The sequence below is a fragment of the Vigna umbellata genome, chromosome 1, assembly GCF_029865625.1.
Source record: "Vigna umbellata cultivar VRB3 chromosome 1, Vumbellata_1.0, whole genome shotgun sequence".
Taxonomy (NCBI): Eukaryota; Viridiplantae; Streptophyta; class Magnoliopsida; order Fabales; family Fabaceae; genus Vigna; species Vigna umbellata.
The window spans coordinates 59,823,508-59,845,580 of NC_142165.1; the positions used below are offsets into that span (position 1 = coordinate 59,823,508).

Consider the following 22,073-nt stretch of genomic DNA (forward strand, 5'->3'; position numbering starts at 1 on the left):
CACCTTTGATTGTGGAAAGTACTTGTTCAAAAACTTTGTTACCACTGCTTCCCACACTGTGAAACTTCCTTCTGGAAAAGAGTTCAACCAAAGCTTAGCATTGCCTCCCAATGAGAAAGGAAACAAACTAAGTTTGATTGCTTCGTCTGGCACCCCATTGATTTTCACTGTGTTGCAAATTTCATTAAATGTAGTAAGGTGCTCATATGGGCTTTCATGAGATAACCCATTAAATTGATTACTCTTCACCAGTTGGATCAGTGCTGGTTTGACCTCCATATTAGCTGCATTGACTCTAGGTCTAGCTATGCTGTTAAAGTGTTGAGGTCCAGCTATATTGGTGTAATCAGCAAGAGTTCTTCTGATATTATTATTCTCCATATTTTCTGTGCTATTGTCAGAACCTTGTGGTGATGGTTGCAACAGAGTTTCCGGAGGAGGGAAAAGTTCTCTAGATGTTCTGATTCTTCTCCTCCGTCTACTGTCTTCTAATCCTTCAAGCAGAGGTTCTGTTGTTTTCTTGCTCCTAGTTCGAATTGCCTCCTGCATACACAAGAACACAAAACCCTAGAAAAGATTTGGTTAGCACAAAAAGATATAAGAGAAGATATAAGATCCAGAAAATAAAAAACAGAAAAATAAAATAAAATAAAATAAAAACAAAAATAAAACAGAAAAAAAAAATAAAAAAAAAAATCGAAATTTAAAAATAAAATAAAAAAAACAAAAAAGTCAAAGATAATCAATAATCACACAAATTAACCAGTTAAACCATGAATCCCCGGCAACGGCGCCAAAAACTTGATGGACAAATTTATGAACACCAAATTATGATGTCACAAACTTGTTTCACAATCGGCAAGTATGACCGAATCGTTCAAGTAATAAAACTTGGTAAGACCAAGTATCGTTCTTCCCAAAGGACTCACGGCCTAGTTTAGTTATGTGGTTTCTTGATTAACTAAGACTTACAAACGAAATATTTGGGTTTAAAATGCAAGACAGAAAATAAACATGTATGCATGAATTTTGATCAATGGCAAAGACAAAAGATAAACACTTTCAATGGAATATATGAATGAATATGTTGTTGGGGGTCAATTTCATCTCATCCACTCTCATACATTTTAGGAATTCAACATTCAAATCATCATTGTTAATGCCACTCTCTAAAGTACCATTCTAGATGGCTTCTCCCTAATCAAATAGTTCATACAATTCCTAGCATTCCTAATGATTAGTTTATTTTGCGCAGGAGCTTAAGGTAACCAATATACTATTGGGAGAAATTCCCCAGATCTAGACTTCCCCGTACGTGCCCGTATCGACAAAACCAATGATCATGCATTGAATGAGTTAAACAATGCAAGCATTAATCAAAGAGGAAAAACCCTAACTAATGATGAAAGAAAGCATATGTCTTAATTGAAAGATGTAAACAACAGATTCCATATATGAGAGTTTCAAAAGATTACATTGACTCCCCAACAAACATACAAGATTTAGTTCACCATAGTCATGGTGAATCTAGATGAATAACAATGAAAGAATGAAAGAATAAACCCTAAACAGGTGAAGAGGAAGCCTCAGCATCCAAGATCCTCCTTCAAAGGGGTGGAAGAGAGAGTGTTTGCCTCGTTTCTGCCAAAGATGCCTAACCCTAGGAAATCCTAAAGCTTATATATCATTCGTAAATTACAAAAAGTCAAGTCCAAGCCCATTAAAGTGCCGCTCAGCGGTAAAATACCGCTCAGCGGTGAGTGCGTGACTGGTTTTCTCCCCTCAGCGGCCATTTTGCCCCTCAGCGGACCTCCCGCAAGCACCTGAGTGCCGCTCAGCGGTAAACTGCCGCTGAGCGGTGACTTCGGCTTCTCCTTTTTGCACTTTTTGTTGTCTTTTCTGATTTCACTTCTCTCCTTCTTCACTTCTTTCACCAAATTCACCTTAAAACCTGCACAAAAACACTGAAATCAAGCATAAACCTGTCCAGCTCTCTTATTTCTGAAAATATCAATAAAAGGCATGATTTCAAGCTAGTTTTTAAGTGTAAAGGTTGCTTTTAGTATGAATTTTAAGCATGAAAATAATAGTTTTTCAACTGTTATCAATTTGCCACCATATGTTCATAAAATGGTGGTTGAAGTGTATTTACAAACATTGCCACCATTTCTTTATCATACAAAGGTGGCTCAACTTGTGCAGCCAATTCCCTCCACCGCTGAGCATACTCCTTAAAAGTTTCGTTGTCTTTCTTCGACATGTTTTGCAGCTGTAAACGATCTGGCGCGACATGTGTATTGTATATGTACTGCTTCACAAAAGCATCAGCCAAGTCCGCCCAACAACGAATTCGAGTCGGCTCCAAATGTGTATACCAGTTTAATGCCACTCCAGCCAAACTATCTTGAAAAACATGAATGAGCAGATGCTCATCGTAAGCATATGCAGCCATCTTTCTGCAAAACATGGTCAGATGGCTCTTAGGGCATGTATTTCCCTTATACTTCTCAAAATCTGGCGCCTTGAACTTATGTGGAATTTTGACGCCAGGAACCAAGCTCAATCTAGAAACATCCCCAAATCCATAACTTTCATACCCCTCCACAGCCCTCAATCTTGCCTCTAGGCTCTCAAGTTTATCCTTTGCCCCATCGACATTACTAGTTACCCCCTGAAACAAAGTATGTGGTGCAGCCCCTGTAGAAAAGCCCTCTCCGGTAATCACAGGTGGCACCGGAATTACTCGTATTCCATCAGACATGTTTGCATGCATTCCTTCATTTACCATAGGTGCGGACATTACAACAGGTCCTTGTGTACTGATTGGCGGTATGTTGACAGTGGTAGGGAAAGAGAATGAAGCCTGCTCCCCTTCTGTGTATTCTCCCACAGGTGGGGTGTAACCTGGAGGTAATCCATACATTGGGAACGTAACAGATTGGCTCCCAGAACTGAACACCGGAGGGTAATATTGAGCACTTCCCTCGACTTGCGCAGGCGTCGCCCCTCCCGTAGTCTTCAGGGCTTCGAGAGCCGCCAAAATCTGGGCCATCTGGTCCTTCAACTGGCTGACATCAGCCTTAATAGATTCGTGTGACTGCTCCCAATTCTCCATGACCTTCAAGTTAGCTCTGGTCCTGTACGGATGTCGTGGAAAATTTGCCGTTGTTTTCTCACTTGTACTGCTGCTTACTGTTTTATTAAATTAAATTAGATAAGGATGAAAAATGCAAAACAAAAGAAAACATGATGCATGCTAGTGATAAGTGGAAATCACAGGATAACGATGACAATACTGATGGAAAATTAACATAAGCCGATACCAAACAAACATCCCCTATCTTTCATTTAAAGAAAATTTGATCCATTACATAGTCTAAGGAACAAAACGCATAATTCTGATGTACATCAATCCCGCGCCCGGGCAATGAAAGATTTCATCTCTACCACCAACCATTTACAATGATTAATAAACAATTATATTTCCGCTGGTGAATTACGAAAATGAGTACTAGCTTCAGCATTCGACACCATCCTGGGGATGTCTTCAATTGCCCCATTTGCCAAAGCAGCCAACTGAGAGAAGCTTTCCTTCCAGTGCTTTACAGCCATTTCTTGCTCCGCGATGTGCTCTTTCATTTGCTTTATCAAGGCCTGATGCCTTTCTTCAAATTCTATCGCCCTCCATCGCTCCTCCTGTTCCTCAATATATTCCTCCATTTGTTTTATCAGAGATCGATGCTCTTCTTCGGCTTCTGCTAGCTTCCAACGCTCCCGGTTCATATCCGCCTCAAACGACATGGCCATCTCCTTCATCTCATGCCCCGCTTTTTCTATCTGCACCTGCGCTTCTCTTAGTCTCTTTAGGGCTTCTCGCTTATCTCTTTTGGCTTCTTCGTAGAGGTGCTTCCACTGCTTTCCCTCTTCTAAAGCCACCTTCTTCTCATTTACCCTCATGGATAATTCCTTACTCGCGGCCGCTAGATCCTGTTTCACTCGAAATGTATAATCCCTCTCAGCCTTCTGGCTTTTGACAATGTTTTCATAAGCTCGCGACTTTTCTTCATTTTCACTTCTCATATCCACAAGATCATTACGCGCCCTTTGTAATTCGTTCTCCAACCTAGCATTTCTCCCCTTCAATTTCTCCATCTCAGCCTTCAATTGTTGCACCTCTTCACTTTCTGGGGCTTGGGATGGTCCTTCACTAGCTGATTGATCTTTGATTGGCTTGAAAGGATATTTGACTACTTTCACTCTCTCCAGAATCCAGGTGTGATAACTAGCCCTGCTATCCACTACTCCATCCCTCAAGTCCTTCTCTGCTCGAACAACATTTTCCCAGGCGCTTTTAACCTTTCTTAACAATTCGATGAAATGCCCGTCTTCGTAATAAATGAATAGGGTAGCAAGGTAATCTGATGAAGGTGCTCCTTTTATAGGATGCCCAAATTGTCTTTGCACCAAAAGGGGGTTGTAATTGATACAGTACCGGGCACCTATGAGAGGCACATTAGGAAAACTACCACAATGTTGTATAGCCAGTTTATTTCCGAGCCAAGGAAGACGCCATTTTATACTTCTTTCGCTCAAGCTAGCAAGGAATCGGGCCCAATCGTTTCCTTTACCTTTAAGCCCTTGATGTGACAAAGTCTCCGATAGACTCTTGACGTCGACCATCTCCTTAAACACGCGCGTTGTCATCCATGTATACAACGCCGGTAAGCAACAAAGAATCTTCTTTCCCTTTCTCTCATGGCAAAAACTTAAGGTCCCATAAACATCCGCAAGAACTGCTGTTACAGGATTCTCTGATCTGGTTTTACTTGCCACGAAGACGTCTATCGCGGTGTAATCCACGAATTCTTCTATTTTGGGAAACAAGACAATGCCATATATGGTAAGGGCTAATACATCCATGAAAGTTTCCCAATCCTCTTTATCAGCCAAGTGATGTAAATACTGCTCTAGATATCCCTGTGATAACCCATGCACTTGATTCCTCATCATCATCCTGTCTTCAAGCTCCTTGGGATGTAATTTCATGATGGCAACAATGGTGGGTATAGAGGCATGATGCTCTAAATGTTGATAGGAAGTGGTGCCTTCCAGTGGCAAACCCAAGATATACTCGAACTCCTCTATGGTTGGCGCCAAGTGAAAGTCTTGAAATGTGAAACATCGAAGCGGAGAATCATAATATTGTGCCAAGGCTGTGATAGCGGGTATTTGTACTTCAACTTCCATTAAATTCAATAAATTTCCATATCTTCTCTGAAAGGTTTCTCTCTTTATAGTCTTAAGCCTTTTGCCCAAGTTTATCAGCCCGGTCAAGTTTCCAACATGGGTCCTTAGACTATACTTCTTTCTTAAATCGGAAGAGTCGGTGTGCCGTGTAGCATCGGATCTTGTGTTAACATCCATCTCGTATGAAGTCAAGTAGGTACCTGTGATTTCCTTTAAAATTAACATGTTACTAAATGATGTATGAATATGATGCATGATAATAAAACAACATGACGAATCAAAGCACATGCATGGTATGAAGTGTAATATCATAAAAAAATGAACAGCGTGAGGGTTACAGAAGTACATATTCCTCCCATCGTGCCCTAACAAAGGTTCACTGCTTTGAGTTCAAGGTCAAGTATATGCAATCTCACAAGGATGGTTCCCTGAACCTAAAGGTCAAAGGTTACTAGAGCTATGGCCCCCTTCATAGCATCTCCACAACAGTCGAGTAATCAACTAGGTGTGAAAACACATATGAAGAGAACAGACTCTAGCTGGAGTTCTCACGATAGCCAAACAGGAAGTACATCCCAGAGTGACACCGCTACACAACTCCTCTAATTCTAAGCTACGCTTAGACCCGGGTATAGGGCCCCACTCATGATATGCCGAAAGTGTGTGTGTGAAGGGAGAAAATTATGCACACCCAAACCCTCACCTGCAAAACAACCAGAAAAATTCCCAGGCAGATATAAACATATTGTCTACCCTAGGGTTCAATATCCAACAAGCAAATTTATTCACATACGATTATTCAAATATCAAAGATAGATAAAGAAGAAGGGAAGAAAAACATAAAGAAAAACCACATTGAATTCGCGCATATAGTTAAATGGCTTGACTCTCTAAAAAAGTCCCTAGTGAAGTCGCCATCTGTCGCAACCGGAATCGCGACGGGACGACGATCCAAAAAGAAACGAATTTTGAAAAGAGATTTTGGAGTCGCCACCATAGTTTATTTTGGAAAACTACGGAAAAACCTCAAAACGATAAAGCACGGTCCACGAAAACCAAAGATTGGGTTCGGGAGTCGGTTACGCGTGGGGAAGGTGTTAGCACCCCACAACGCCTGCCCTAAGGCAGTACCTTTAACTAAATGCACGAATATGATATGGTTTTCAAAATGTTTAATTATCCCCTAAAATAAAATTCTAAATAAACAAAACATATTTTTTAGTTTTTTGGGTCCGACAAGGATTGACCTTGCTCCTACATATTCTCATTCAAAATGAGAAATCAGGGTTACGTAGTTCTAGTTAAGAGATGGTTTGTTGTTTGGAAAAGCAGATGTTTTTAATTTTTGGAGATTTTATGTTTTTAATATTTTCGAGAAAAAGAAGGTAATGAGTACTAGGCCAACGCGAACGGTCGCACGAGTACTCATACCTTTAAAACGATATTTAAATATGTTTAATTATTTTTTTTAAAAAGAGAAATAACGATATTAAGCACTAGGACGATGCGGACGATCACACGAGCACTCATACCGTTATTTACTTATTTAGGAAGACTTGAGAGTATTGAGTGCTAGGCTGATGCGGACGATCGCACGAGCACTCATACCCTCGTTTAATATTACGTAAATAAGAGAGAAAAGTATTGAACACTAGGACGATGCGAACGATCACACGAGTGTTCAACCTTTAAACGTATTTTTTGAAATTTTATTTAAGAAAAGAAAAGGTTTTTAGCACAAGGACGACGCGAGCGGTCACATGTGTGCTTAACCTTCAAAACGTATTTCTTTTGTAAATTTATTTAAAGAAGAAGAAAAGGTTTTTAGCACAAGGACGACGCGAGCGGTCACACGTGCGCTTAAACCTTTAAATATTTTTGTAATAATTTTTATAAGAAAGAAGAAAAGGTTTTTAACACAAGGACGACGCGAGCGGTCACACATGTGCTTAACCTTTAAAACAAATTTTTGTAATTTTCTATTTTATATGTGTATATAAGTAAAATTATTATATATATATATTTTGAAATAATTGGATATTTAAAAGAAATAAATAAAATAAAGTAATAAAATAAAAATGAAATGAAATAAGATAAATAAAAAGGCAAATGAATAATTAAATAATAAAAAAAAAATTGGGGTACCGAAATAAAAATAAAATAATGTCGAATGGTCAGTCGAAAAGCTTGGATAACGAACGGTCCGTGGTAAAGGCCGAACGTACGTTGGGAAAGGATTCAGAGTCACGAGCGCTCGTTGGGGAGAGTTGACGAACGTACGTTGAGAAAAATAGACTGAATGACGAGCGTTCGTTGGGTGATACGACGAACGGACGCTGAGAAGAGGAGGCTAGTCGACGAGCGCTCGTTGGGGACGAGCGTTTGTTGGGTAGATGAGGTGGGATGACGAACGCTCGTTATGGAAGAGCGTTCGTTGGGAAGATGTGGGAAGTGGAGGCCGAATGACGAGCGCTCGTTTGGGACGAGCGCTCGTTTGGGACGAGCGTTCGTTGGGAAGATGAGGTTGGATGACGAACGCTAGTTATGGACGAGCGTTCGTTGGGATGATGAGGCGGGATGACGAACGCTCTTTATGGAAGAGCGTTCGTTGGGAAGATGTGGGAAGTGGAGGCCGAATGACGAGCGCTCGTTTGGGACGAGCGTTCGTTGGGAAGATGAGGTTGGATGACGAACGCTCGTTATGGACGAGCGTTCGTTGGGAAGATGTGGGAAGTGGAGGTCCGAATGACGAGCGCTCGTTTGGGATGAGCGTTCGTTGGGAAGATGAGGCGGGATGACGAACGCTCGTTATGGACGAGCGTTCGTTGGGAAGATGAGGCTGGATGACGAACGTTCGAAAAAGGCCAAATGACGTGCGTTCGTTCTGGGCTTGGCCCACCCGGGTGGCTTCTAACCTAGAATCTCCTAGGGGTTCGGTATCTTCCCTTCCATTCCTCACCCACTCAGATCCAACACCCTCCCGTAAGCTCCTTCTCTCATCTCACACACTCTCCAGAGACCCAAGTTTCTTTCTCTCTGACTAGGAAAACCCTAAGGCTGGGAAGCACGCTGCCGCCACCTCGGCTGGAACCGGCCACCGCCACCTCTGCCAAGATCATGACTTGGCCTCGCCGGCGACAACCTGAGCCACCGGAACCACTGTTGGCCGCAACGCCTTCGGATCCCTCGCTCCCTGTCGAGCTCGTCTTCTTCCGATTGACTACCGCGGACCAGGCTAGCCACCACAACGAAGGTGGCCACCGTATCACTGCCTCTGCGGACCAGCTACCATGTCATCGTCTCTCTCGATCTACCCACCTCGCCACGCCGCGCCATACCGTGCCACTGCTTCCTTACTCTTGTCTGCTCTCTCCGACACCCGCAACCCAGGGAAGGGTTCGTCTCCGCCAGTTCAAACACACGGGCCGCCTCTTCTTCGTCGAGCTCTCCGCCTTTCACCGCCGAGACCATCGTCGGCCGTCGCTCCAGCTCATGCCCTCCTTCTTCGATTGTGCAATGGGTTTTGGATTTGGTTTGTTGAGATTGGCCGTGAGCGTGAGAGTTAGGAAGGAGAGAGGGAACGTGGTGAAACAGAGAATGAATGGAAGGGGAGGTTGGTGATGAGGGAACTCATGATGTTCAAGGAAAAGCATTCATGATGGAATAAGCATAAGAAGTCGTTATGCAGTAAGCGTTCATGATGAGTTTGGATGCACAAGTGAACCAGAAACTTACCTGCTGCTATGGTTGCTGCTATGGTTCGCTGCGTAGCCGGTGATCTCTTCTCGCCGGTGCCGGTGCCAATACTGACTCTGGATGATGATTCCAGATGATGGTTCCTCGTTTGCTCTCTTTTCCCCTTTTTCTCTCTCTGATCCAACCCAATCCTCCCCTAAAATCTTTGGAATTATCCTATTCTAACCACCTGGTCCCCCTGCTTTTTTCTCCAAAAATCTTGGAAATATTCTCCTTAACCCCCTTGTCCCCCTCACTCCAGACACGCTTCCCATACATCATCTCCCCCTTTTCCACGTTTTTTATTTCCTTTTTTTTAATTTTTATTTTATTTTTAAATTTTATTATTTATTATTATTTTTTTTTTATTTTTTTTTTCAATTTTTTTAATTATTTTGATTAATTAACTCTATTAAAACAAATTGAAGATAAGAAAAAAAAATAGAAATTGAATTAAAAGCATAAAAAAAGAATAAAACAAAAAGGTAAAATAAAATAAAAGGAAAATAATAAATAACCAATAAAAATAGAATTTTTTACAACCCGGACAAAATTGAGTGTTGACACCGACGAATTTTATACATTACCAATGAGTTACGACCGTCGGTAATATCAATTATTCTTGTAGTTGTATACCTTTTCGAAGGGCAATTAGAAGGGTAGACTCAGTTGTCGGAGTCGGAGGAGACAAGGTAGTTGGCACTTCAATTGAGTCACTTGGTGGTTGTTGAGAAACATCTGGTGAACTATGTAACACCCAAATATATTAAAAAGGGTATTACTGGTAGTAAAAACTAAATTAATTTGATATCTGATATAAACAATCAAACTTTATTTCAATTCTTTCAAAGTACAATTCCAAACTTACAAACTTTAAAAATATAGTCTTCACCACTTAACATAAATTCGAAATTAAACTTATAAGTCTTACACAACATATTTTTCCAATGCAAATTTATTTTTTTTTCAAAAATCCCTGAAAGTTTTTCCCCGCATCTCTCTCATCATCTCTAAGCTTTTTCAACCGCATCTGCAACATTATCTGCTCACATATAACATGAGTTATATGATCATAGCACAAACAAATAAGGGTAAGCCAACCATATCATACAATCATTAAACTTACTTATAATATAAATGTTTCAATCATGTATTTCTGCAATTTATAAATACCATTATCCCGATGTCATTAATTCATCATCTTTCTCATTTTCATAAACCTTCCAAGTATACCATGCTTACTCACGAAGCCTTATGGTCAGACCGCTCTCTGCCTGCTTCCTTAAGCCTTACCTGTATACTATGTCTTACTTTCTGAAGCCTTATGGTCAGACCTCTCTCTGCCTACTTCTATAAAACTTACGAATCATATGTTTATGTCAAAGCCTTATGGTCAGACCACTTTCTGCCTGCTTTCATAAACCTCGGGTGTTACTTTGCTCATATCAAGCTCTCATGGTATAAACTGAACATACTGCTCCCAATAGTAAACATCATTTCATAAGTAATGATTTCTTATATCCACTCCAACATTTCATAAAATCAACAATTCATACCTCCTTATCCACCTAACTCAATCATGTTCATTCTTTAATCATAAATTGACAATAACCCGTTTTGGTGTCAATAAATTAAACATATTGCCAGATATCATACTTCATATTATAAACTCATTTTTTCCCATAACGAGTATAACTCAACATATTTTCACCAATCAAAGGTCATAGATCAGCCAAAATACATCAACATATCTTAGGAACTATATATTAAAGTTTGGGCTCAATGTAACGGTAAATGAAATATATATGAAGTTTTTACCATGATCACTTAAGAACAAAAATATAATGTTCATCATACTTTTCAAATTTTCGAAATTTATTTCTCAACACATAGACTTCTAATTACAAATCCGAACGGTCAAATTATAGTAATATATTTTAGGAATCATATATCAAATTTTCAGGTTGATCTAACGGTCAAATAGAACAGAATCTATATTTTACCGAGAGGACTCAGTAACACAATAACAAGGGTAATTAATTTACTCAAACATGCAGAACTTATTTCTCCAAGTACAGACTCTTAATTAATGATCCGAACGGTCAAAGTGAAGAAATAGGTCTTAGGATTCATATATTAAAATTTTAGCTAAATCCAATGGTAAAAACAATTAAAAGGAATGTTTTACCATTACCACAATAACTCGAAAATAAGAAAACTAAATTTACACAAGTGAATAGATAACTACCATTACCAAAATTTTAACATGTTCATAACTCATATTCATGATCATAATATGTATAAATATCATATGTAAGAAAGGATTAGCTCCCCTACCATCAAAATAATCTTAATATAAAAATTTAGGGGAAACAAGAAGTTGAATCTGGCAGAGCCAGTTAGACAACTTCTCGTCCTTCCAAAAATACAAAAGAAACAAATAAATGTTCTAAGTAACAATAACGTACAATTAGCATAACATAATCAATATCACGTTTTACAACTATCAAACTTGGTCTCATCACAGAAACATGTTCTCATTTAAAATTCAAGATCCTCCAGAAATAAAATACTCCATATTCAAGATTTAGGATTAGACAAAAGCAAAGTATTGTATACTCAAGATTCAAGAGTAGCTTCCCTTACCTCTATTACAGACTTAATCTCCTCGTTCCCCAAAAACTTCCAGAATGTCCCCTTTGCAACTAGAAATTCTTCCAACTCTCTTCTCTCAAAAATTTTCTAAGTTTTTGGTGTAAATTTTCAGCCTTCCCCCCTTGGCTATTTATAGCAAAAAAAAAAATTTACTATTCATTTTACTATTCATTGTAGCTGTACTACAATACTGTAGTTGTACTGTAGCTGTACTACTATTCACTATAGCGGTACTGTAGCTTGTACTACATTTTTCCTGTAGTAGTACTGTAGCAACACATGATTCACGAGGTATTTTTACTGTAGCACTGTACATATTTTACTGTAGCACTATACGTATTTTATTGTAGCATTTTACTGTAGCATTTATACATAAAATTATTTTTTATTTCAAAAATATCTAGTATCTTAATTACAACAAATTTCAAGGGTCTTACAATCTCCCTATCAACAAAAAATTTTCGCCCTCGAAAATTAGCTATTTTAACAAAAGAGATATGGATATTCTTTTATCATAAATTCTTCTAATTCCCAAGTCATTTCTTGTGTGTCTTCATTCCAAAGTACCTTTACTGTGCGAATATCCTTTCCTCTTAGCTTCTTCATTTGAACATCTAGTATTCTTACTGGTCCAACTTCCATTGTTAAGTTCTCCTTGACCTGAATTTCATCAACTTCCAACACATGTTTTGGATTGGAATATACCTCCTCAGTTGGGATACATGAAAAACGTTATGCAAATTTGCCAATCGAGGTGGTAATGCTATCTCATAAGCCACTGGCCTAATCTTTTTAAGAATTTGATATGGTCCGAGAAATTTTGGTGTCAGTTTCCTCATCTTGATAGCTCTCCTGGCTCCTGTAGTAGGTGTTACTCGTAAGATATCTAGTATCTTAATTAGAACAAATTTCAAGGGTCTTACAAACTAGGCACAATTGGAGGATCACAAACAATAGGAATATTGATAGTATTAGAAGGAGACATATCAGAAGAAGAATGATCATTAAAATAAAAGGAAGACTCATTGAAGGTGACTTCTGCAGATATAAAATAAGGATCAAGAGAAGGAGAAAAACACTTGTATCCTTTCTTTGATTTAATAAAGCCTAAAAAAACACATTTGTGTGATCGAGGAGCTAACTTATCAAGATCAGGACCAAAATTATGAACAAAACATGTAGACCCAAAAACTTTTAGAGGTAATGGGTGAAGAGGTTCTTGAGGAAATAAGATAGAATGAGGTATTTTATTTTCTAAAACAGAAGAGGGCATGCGATTAATGAGATAACATGCAGTAAGAACAACATCACCCAAAAATATTGAGGAATGTTACCATGAATTAAAAGAGTACGAGTTGTTTCAATAAGATGTCTATTTTTACACTCAGCCACCCCATTTTGTTGAGGTGTATAAGCACATGAAGTTTGGTGGAGAATACCATGAGAAGCCATAAATTGTTGAAAAGAATGGGAAAGATATTCACGACCATTATCGCTACGCAAAATTTGAATAGAAACACCAAATTGAGTTTTAATTTCATTATAAAAAGTTTGAAAATGATATAATAACTCAAAACGGTTTTTCATTAAAAACAACCAAGTACATCTAGAATAATCATCAATAAAGGTAACGAAATATTGAAAACCTAAATTAGACTTAACACGACTAGGTCCCCAAATGTCAGAATGAACTAAGGCAAAAGGAGACGAAGTACGTTGTGAGACACTACGAGGAAAGGAACTACGAATATGTTTTCCTAATTAACACGATTCACAGACCAAATTGGACAACTTGGATAAGCTAGGAACAAGTTGTTGTAGTTTGGCAAGACTGTGATGACCGAACTAAGCATGAAGAAGAGCTGAAGACTCCATAACTGCCCCAATATGTGTAGTGGGGCGAAGATGATAAAGACCACGAGACTCACATCCGGTGTCAATCACCTGTCTCGAACTCCGGTCCTGTAAACAAACAGAATCTTTGTCAAAAGAAATATCACAATCAAGAGAACAAGTTAGACGACTGACAGATAATAAGTTAAAAGGAGACCCAGAGACATAAAAAACATTATCAATGGATAAAAAAGGAAAAATGTTAACAGTCCGAACACCATGAGCTAAAACTCTAGATTCATCAACCATTATAACAGAAGGTAAAGGATTCGGAGAGGACAAAGAGGAAAACAAAGTTTTGTTACCAGTAATGTGATTTGTGGCTCCCTAGTTAAGAACCCAAGAGTCAAAAGAAGAAGATGGACTCAGACCAATAAAAGATGTACCTGTGTGTGCTACAGATGCAGTGGAACTAGAAGGTTGTTGATCCTTATACTATTTGAGAAATTTACTAAAAATAACAAAGTCATCACTAATATAAGATGAAGCAGGATCCCCGGTAGGTGATTGTGACGAAGAAGTAGTATGAACAATTGCAGCAAATCTAGGAGGGCGACCATGTAATGCATAACACCTATCAATCGTGTGGCCTACCTTGCTACAATGGTTACACTTGAGACGTCCTTTTCTTGGTTTGTGAAAGTGATTGTGGTCATGACGTTGAGATGCTAACGTAGAGGAAACATATGCATCATTAATGGGTCTACTAGGTACACGCAAAAGAGTGGAACAAGTAGAAGCCAAAGTGGGAACAACATGTGAACCCAAAATCTGATCACGAACATGAGAATACTCATAAGCAAGGTCATGCAATGCTAGCAACATGAATAACTTTGACCGTTGCTATATTTCTTTGGCAGGAGTAGAAGCAGGAGGCAATAATTCATTAAACTCATGAAAAAGAGCATGGATTTTACCCATATAATCACTCATAGAGTCCTGACGCCGAGGAGCAAGAACATTGAGAAGATCATGACAAACACCATAAAGACGTTGAGTATCATTGGTGTATAATAATTTAGCGTGTTCCCAGATTTCAAAACATGTTTCGTAGGAACGAAAGATTTGTTTTAAAGAGGAATGAAGGGTACCCTTGAGAACACTGCATAACTGAGCATCAACTTTCAACCAATGGGTAACTGCAGCGGAATCAATAGTTGTCACATTCTGAGTAATATGATCAAGATACCATTGACTCTTAAGCCAAAGTTTAATGTCTGATGCCCAAGTCGCATAATTAGTACCATCTAACTTATCAATAGATAAATGCACTTGACATAGTTAGCATATATGGACGGGTTAGGAGCCATGAACAAGCAAGAGAGTACAAAACCTAGAACTCAAAAGAGGCCCAATCAAGGTGGTCGGCGATGGAGACAACGACACTAACGTCGGTGACGACAACTCTAACAGCGACGATGGTTGTAGTGGGCAGGACCAACGAACAAAAAAATCTTATGCTCTGGATACCATGTTGAATATAGTGAAAAACTATATTTGGGATTAATCTCCCTTGTGTTAAATACACACATAGGGTTCTCTATTTATAATAGAAGAAATATGGACTAAGCCCAACATACAAATAAGAAATAATAACAAATTAACTAAAAGATGAAAGATATAATATATCTAACAATAATAAAAATAATAATTGAAGAAAAAAACTCTTTGCTAATAATCTATACCTAGAAGATACAAATTTTATTTTTCGTGCATAATTTTTATTTTACCATTTATAATTTATTAACTGATTTTTTAAACTATATAATTCTTTTAACTGATTTTTTTTAGAAGTAATCACTATTTAAAAATATTTTGTATAAAACTGTCATTATTTCTTTTCTTTTTTTTCTTATATATTTGTAACTTATACAACTAACAATCAAAGACTTCTTATTATCCTATTATTATTTTTGCTGTTAAGTATTAATTTAATCAATTTATATATATATATATATATATATATATATATATATTATTAACCTATAATTAAATATGTATTGTAGGACTATCTAGTCGGGCAAGAAACCAGCAAAGAGATAACCGACCGGTTCGGAAACAATCATTAATTAATAATTAATCTGAGTAATAACAATTATTAATGGACAATTAATAAAAATAATAATCATTAATTAAAAATTAATAGAAATAGTGAAAGTTATTTATTGGTAATTAATGGGTCAGATCTAATTGTAATCCCCTTATAATACTAGAGCTCTCAAAACATGTAACTTGGCTCGATCTGGCCCGGCTCACCATAGGTTAGTCACTTAGTGACTCAACCCAACCTGACTCACTTATTAGCAAGCCAAAAAAATTCGAACCTGATCCGACCTATCACGGGTTGGTGGTTAAACGTGTTGGCTCACTAGCTTACTTAATTATAAGTTTTTTTTAAATAAAATAAAATTATAATTTTTTTAAATTCAAATCTAAATAAATTTAACTCTAAAATGATGTTAAACTCCAAATATAATTCAAAATTAAAAAAATATCATACCATCCAAGCGTAATCCAAAAACAAACCCAAAAGGAGAATAAATAAGTTTTTAATATTGATAATTTTTGTATCACTTGTTCATTTATAATATTAGAGTCTTGAATAAATAAATTTATAATATTTTTCTCTTTTGAAACATTTTTCTTATCCACATCTACAATATAATAAAAAAAATGCTAGCCAATAATGTTGAAACACAAAATAATAAATAATTAAACTAAATTAGGTGGGTTGATGAGCCAACCCAGCTCCCCACGGGTTCAACCCGGATGAGTCAGGTTCTAAGTGAGCCGAGTTGAAAACTAACCCGCATAAAAAAATTAAATTTTTTTTCAAACCCAACCCGACTCAAATTCGTGGTGAGCCGGGTTGGCTCGCGGGTTACAACCCATTTTGACAGCACTACATAATACAGGGGAGGTTAGGTAATTAATTGTGATTAAGTTTAATACCTATTTTCGTGTTTCTGTTTTGTTTTCTTTGCAGGTTGGTGACACAATGGTTGGGGTTCTTTGTGATCTTATGATTTGGGGATTTTAGGATTTTTGTTTGGGGTTGAGGGTTTTGATGTGGGAATTTCTTATCTCTTGTTTCTCCTCTGCAGATTGTTAATGCGATTTGGAAGTTAGGATTTTCGAATTAGGGTTTTGTTTTCTGATTTCACGTTTTGGGATTATCTGCAATTCTATTCTAATCTTGTGCTTTTAGGATTTTTGGAATATGTCATCTTGCCTAATTGTAATTTTCCTTAATCTTAACTTTAACTTTGCCACGTCATTAACTTTTATTTTTAAAATTTACACCTCAATTGACCTCAGTGTACCACACAATCAATAATTGGACAGATCATTCAATTTTAGCTAGGGGACAATTACACCAGTAACGTTTCTAACACCATAAGTAAAAACAACCATCTTGAACCATTTTTACAAAATATGGGACAACTATGAACATCTAAAAAAAGGTTTGACCACTTTAGACAAACCTACCAAACCTAGGGACCAAACTAGGTATTAAATCTTATAATTACTTTTTTCTTGGATAAGAAGGAGATAGATCAGACGACGTAACTTGGATGATGGAAGATATCAGGAAGGTCATCCTATTTTTAGGACAACTTTGAGTGCTTTGAGTAAGGGACCTTAACACCTTACCTGAAACATTTTGGCACTCACCGTAGGGCTGAGCGGCAACCCCCTATAGCCACAAGGAACCAGACAAGCGGTACAATGGAAAATAGTTACCCGGCCCTAGCACTATTATTGTGTAATGTGAGAATCGAAGCCACTAAAGTGAGTGAGTTAGTTTTTGGAAGGAAGAAGAAGATTGGTGGCATGACTTCTTCAATGGCGGCGAAGTCGGCATTTTTCCCTCTAAGTCCACCGTTGTACAAGCTAGTGAAGAAGGAGGCCACGAGGCTACTGCTCATGGAGATCATCATCGTCTACGTTCGCCACCCCATCACTAAGTCCACTGTCTTTTACTCCCACGACAATGCAACCAATATTGGTCAGATGTATGAGCTCTTCGTCAAGTTGAGCACCCACATCCACATCAACATGGAGATTGTCGTCATCTTCATTTTTCAACTCCTGACTTACCTTCAACCAGTCAACAGAGAATGTTTTTCAAACTCTTGCCGAGCCCTTCGTAGGTGGTTAGGGAACGTTTTTCAACTCTTGACTTACCTTCAACCAGTCGGAAGAGAACATTTTCAAATTCCTTCTAAGCCCTTCACAAGTGGTCAGGTAACGTTTTTCAACTCCTGACTTACCTTCAACCAACTAGCAGAGAACATTTTTCAAACTCTTATCAGTCCCTTCATAGGTGGTCAGGGAACGATTTTCAACTCCTGACTTTTTCAACTCCTATTAAGCCATCCACGAGCAGTCAAAGAATGCTTTTTAACTACGGTCTTATGTACAACGAGTAGTCGATGAAGCTCAAAATCTTGGTCAACATACAATAGCACACAAAGACAAGGGTCGAAGGTAAAACTAATTCGCATCAGAAGTAGAGTACCTAAAACTCCTTCGCACATTATATCATGCTTGAGCTTGGGGGCCTATGTACTATATGACCACTCGGTCAAGCAAGAACCACGTGGTCGACCACCCAGCAAGGAGATGACTGACCGGTCTGGAACAATCATTAATTGATAATTAATTTAAGCAATAACAGGTTAATAACAATAATAGTCATTAATTGAAAATTAATAGAAATAATGAAAGCAATTTATTGACAATTAATGGGTCAGATCTAATTGTAAGGCCATTATAATATGTTTAACAGGGGATATATTTTGATTACTCATCTTTATTACAACATTATTTTGCAAAATTGTTCACTTGAACGTCGAAGTCCCTTTAACAAGTACTCTCACATGGCTTGGACAAGAAAGAGAAAGAGCGAACAACATAACTTAAATGATGAATGACCATCACTAAGCTCATTTTATCTCTTGAATAAAGGACCTTAACTCCTTATTCGAAACAAAATACAAATATTAAAAGAATTACACTTTCTAAACAATTTCAAAAGTAATGGCAGAGAAAAAGAAAGTAATAGAATTTTTTCAAACTACTTTCTAAACAATTTTTTTAAGATAACAAAAATATACTTCACCAATAAATAAAATAGGATAACTATATAAGAAATGCGATTTTAATACTTTAAGAGGATGGTGAAACTTTTTGTTTTTGAAGGATTTAACATATTGTAAATTTTACATGCAATTTGTTTCCTTGTTTGTGGTTTACTTTGGCATGGTAAAATTTCAGTAAAAACCATAATTTATAAGGTTTAATACCTCTTTTGGTCCCTCGAAAGGGGGCCAATGTTCAATGTGGTCCTACTCTTTTTTAGAAGTTCAATGTGATCCCACCTTTTGTAAAAAGTGTGCAATCAAGTCCTTTTTGGAAACGGCGTTGAGTTTTTAACGGAGCAGCTAACAGGGTGGACTGAAGTTAGCTACGTGGCTTTGTGTGGGTAATACGTGGTTGTGAGTGGGTGATACGTGACTGTGAGAGGGTAAATCAGAAGTTAGGGTTTGAGTTGCAGAGAAATTAGTAATTTGGGATTTATCGTCGTGTTTCTTCTGAAGGGTGTTCGTCGTGTTTGAAAAGTTGGGGTAAAGGATCTTCTCGGTGGTCCCATGGTTGTGGTGTGAGAGGAGACTCAGACAAAAATTAGTTCACTAGAAAATGAACTTATGACAATAGAATCCGAATCGCAATCTGGTCACAGTCCAGAAGCATTGTCAATTGCACCCTCTGATGATGGAAATATAGAGAAAATGCCTCCTAACTTGCATAGAGAAGATACTTTGAACACGACGTTTGATTGTATTGGTGAGGAGATATGGTCATTCTTACTTTTATTGTTCTGAAGCTGGGTTGAAAATTTTGTTGTGTGTGACAGTTACGGAGGGAGAGAATCGCAGAACGAATGAAGGCCCTGCAGGAACTGGTTCCCAACGCCAACAAGGTAAATATCAGTTGATGGATTGAAGTAAGGTTAAACTTAATTATGTTGTCTTTTTTGTGGATTAATTGGAGTATAATGAACAATAATTAAATTAGGCACTTTTGAAGTGCCGAGTAGTTTTGGTATGTATTGTAGCGGCAACACCTTGCCATTATATATATCTTTCCGTGCGTGCCTGAAATATGAAGCTGGATAGCACTAAGGTTTGGTACTTGCAGCAAGTGGGATTTGTGGTTTTGTTGTTATCTGTATGAAGAATGAAGGGACTAGACGCAACACATGAACAATATATAATAATAATAGTACTATATATGCACCATTGCACCATCCAATGCAAGGATCAATCCTTGGTAAAAGGACTCCTGCACTGTCTTTTTACAGTACACTCTCTTTTCTCTGATTCTTTTTATCATACAGACTTTCTAAATTATTTTTCTCATTTCATATCTGTCTCACTTTACTTTAAAAAAGTGTAAAATGTAAATTATACAAGCAAATATATCCTTGTTAATAAAATAAAAGTGTATGTTCATGAATTGACAGACTGATAAGGCCTCCATGTTGGATGAGATCATCGATTATGTGAAGTTCCTCCAGCTCCAAGTCAAGGTGAGATTCCCTCTGTTTCCACGTTTTCTTTGCAATTGACTTTCTGCTATCAATACCACAACTATGGGACCATCGAGAAGATCCTTTGCCCCAACTTTTTGAACACGACGAACACCCTTCAGAAGAAATACGACGATAAATCCCAAATTACTAATTTCTCTGCAACTCAAACCCTAACTTCTGATTTACCCTCTCACAGCCACGTATCACCCTCACACAGCCACATATTACCCTCAGACAGCCACGTAGCTAACTTCAGTCCACCCTGTCAGCTGCTCCGTTAAAAAATTAACGCCGTTTCCAAAAAGGACTTAATTGCACACTTTTTACAAAAGGTGGGACCACATTGAACTTCTAAAAAAGAGTAGGACCGAATTGAACATTTGCCCCCTTTCGAGGGACCAAAAGAGGTATTAAACCAATTTATAACCTCTAATAATGGAATTAAATCTTATAACCATTTATTGGTGCACACTTTTTGTATATCTTCTTTCCTTTGTATTTTTATATTCATTCACTAACTTTCTAATTTCTATTATCTAAGAAAACTGTCCACAAAATTGAAAATATTTTTATTGTATAATTATAATAATATTTTTAAGTAGAAATTAAAATATTTTACAATTATCTTTTATAAATATTTTGTTATATTTTGTTATATTTTGTTTTTGTCTTTATGAAAATTTACAAATTTTCCTATTTTATAATTATAATATTATAAATTTTTAAATTTTTTATGTATAATTTTTTTTTATAAATTTGACCATATTTTTATATTTTATAATCATAACACACATACCTACGTGGATTCCACTAATCAACTACCGATTTTATTAGTTGCATTCTCTGTAGCGTTCCACAATGCTTTTTGTTTCCTTTGGCCTTACCATAAATAACCTACTAAATAGAAATAGGAAAAAAGAAATACACAATTTAATGTTATTATTATTATTTTTTAACTTTTTCCCTAATTCTCATTTGTATTGACAGAAGTATTAAATGAAAAGTTTAATTATGCATTGATTTCTTTTTTTATTATCGATTTAATAATATTCTAAATTAGTTAGAAGGGCGATAAAGATAATACCACGTGCGAATTTAATTTTTTACCACTTTTAAATTTTTATATTCATGATTATTGATTCTTTAAGGAATATTAAATTTTGGCAATTATTATATTTATCTTTTCAGAAAGAAAATATATCTTTCAGGATATATTTCTAATATACTCTGTAAATTTTGTGGTATTTAACATATTTCCAATAGATTAAATTCCACATTTAGTGAAAAAAAAAATGACTTAAATGATTGCATTATTATGAAAAATATAATGATTGCATTATTTTTCCAATACTTCACTGCTGGAGACACGAGTAGTTCCACTAATACCATATTGAGTAACCATAGATTGTGACTAAATTAAACGTTAAATACGTCTTAATTAGATTATTATATTTTTTATGACAGTGATATACATTCAGCAGTAAAAGCAGTTACAGAGAAAAAACAACGAGGTTGAAAACACAATCTCGAAATAGTTGTTGGATTCAGAAACTCAATTAAGTGTAGAAGTGCTGGTTAGCTTAGGTATTAATTGACAGTTTGAAATAGATTTTCCTCATAAATTAATAAAACAGCGACATTATAAATGACACCCACAAGCAATTCATGAAGAAACCAAACAAAAAAAACAGTTACTTTTGATAAACTAACCTAGTAGTTTCTAATTTAAGATTGAGAGAGACTTGCTGTTAATAAATAATCTTATGATATATCTTAAATTAGAGATAATTCTGTTTATCTCGAATAAGATAAAATTGTTTTACCGATATTTTTGAAGGATCTTCAAATTCGAAAATTTTAACCAACTTTCAAGTGGTCTTTTTGCTGGGTCCCTGAGTTCATATTTTGTGAAGGAAAAAAAGGAGTGAGGGAGGGAAAAGTTGAG

The 22,073-nt window shown here is 36.9% G+C and overlaps 1 pseudogene; it reads right to left on the bottom strand.

Moving 5' to 3' along the window:
• Nucleotides 1-13,561: 13,561 nt before the first annotated feature.
• LOC148205932 (uncharacterized) lies at nt 13,562-14,840 on the bottom strand (annotated as a pseudogene).
• Between the last annotated feature and the right edge of the window lie 7,233 nt (nt 14,841-22,073).